Source organism: Lactuca virosa, chromosome 6, assembly GCF_052849685.1.
Source record: "Lactuca virosa cultivar CGN04683 chromosome 6, Lactuca_virosa_CGN04683_v6, whole genome shotgun sequence".
NCBI lineage: Eukaryota > Viridiplantae > Streptophyta > Magnoliopsida > Asterales > Asteraceae > Lactuca > Lactuca virosa.
Window position 1 is genome coordinate 230423248 of NC_136431.1, and position 1636 is coordinate 230424883.

The window sequence follows — 1636 nt, forward strand, 5'->3', positions numbered from 1 at the left end:
TAGTTTAATTGCTTTAGATTAATCGATCCTTTTTGTTGGGTAAAACCCACAAAAAGTTAATTTTCTGCATTAGTTACAATTTTCTGCATTTCAGAACTCACGACGTGAGCATACACGCTCACGACGTGAGAACTACAATTTCAGTTTATTTTATTTTAGTTCGTTTTTACATTTTTGTTTTGGTTTTGTTTCAGTAGTATGTGACCCGCGGATCAAAGACACGATTGACACCACCTTTTGAAGATCCGGAGTCAGCATTTCATAATAAGAGAGACAAACACATTGGAGTATCAAGCAACAAAACGATAAACGAAAGAAAGTTCAAAAGCTTTGAGAAGACTCCTAACAAAAAGGAAGCTGGTTACGAGCCCGAAATAGAATCAAAAAACGAAAGTGAACCCGGAAGCGAGCAAAAATACGAGATGGCCAACATTGCGGACATGAATATGGAGGGATACAAGAAGAGAATTCGTGAGGACACCAGTCTGGGCCTTGTGCAACCCAAAATTCCCGCCACCGCCAACTTTGAGCTAAAGGGACACATTCTTTATGTGAAAAAAAGATATCCCATTCTACGGAAAAGATCATGAAGATGCATACAAACACCTTGATGAATTCAACGACATCGCCGATTATTTTACTATTCCGAATGTACCATGAGAAACGGTGTTGTTAAGAATGCTTCCGGTCACTTTCAAAGGAGCATAAATGCGTGAAGAGTTCATCCAACAATTTTGCCCACCATCAACGGTTTCTAAACTTAAGAAGGCCATAGCTAATTTTGAGCAACAAGCAGGGGAATCATTGTATGAAGCATGGGAGATATATAAGGGATTACTAAGAAATTGTCCCCAAAATGATCTTCATGAGCAACAAGAAGTATTTATATTTTATGATGGGGTAAACGTGACGACAAGGCAACTCCTTGATTCTTAAGGACCATTAACAAAGAAAAATCATGCTACAATTAAAGAGCGAAAAGAAGAGTTTTCCAAGCTTCAAGGGAATACCACAACCCTTGACAAGACGGAGCAAAGGGAATCGGAAATGGTGCTTCGGAAGACATGGCAACAGTTTTGGCAATGTTAAAATAACATGGACCGAAGAATGATGAAAATAGATCAATCCGTATATACAATACGTGTGGGTTGTGAAAATTGCAATGGTCCACATTTAACCAAAGATTGCCATTTAAATGAAAATGGGAATAGAAAAGTTCAAGTTTGTTATTCTAGTGGACACCGATTTAATGAAGATTGGAGAAAGCCAAATAAAGAATGGTTGTCGTATGAAGAATACAAGAAGCAAAAGGAAGAAAAATATAGGCAAACCAGATGGGGCTAATACCAAAAAGAACAACCACCACACGAGAAGAAGATGGAGTTTGAGTCAATGCTTAATAGGTTCATGGAGGCTTATGAAAAATGACACGTTGCAACTGTTGTTACCATTAGAAACCAACAAGCGTCCATTAAAAACATTGAGACTCAACTCGGGAAATTAAATACACTAGTTAATGAACGGTTACCACCTAAAATTTCCGATCACAAACCACAACCACATGTCATGGATATATCCACTGAAGAAGACACCATCTCTGAGTTCTTAGAGGCGTTAGATGAAGACACAAAGCAGC

At 38.3% G+C, this 1636-nt stretch overlaps 1 non-coding gene across 1 annotated transcript; it reads right to left on the reverse strand.

The window, feature by feature from the left end:
- Nucleotides 1-756: 756 nt before the first annotated feature.
- LOC145123051 (small nucleolar RNA R71) lies at nucleotides 757-863 on the reverse strand. The gene has a single exon (XR_013714931.1). It is a non-coding gene; the product is annotated as a small nucleolar RNA R71 (small nucleolar RNA).
- Nucleotides 864-1636: the final 773 nt, after the last annotated feature.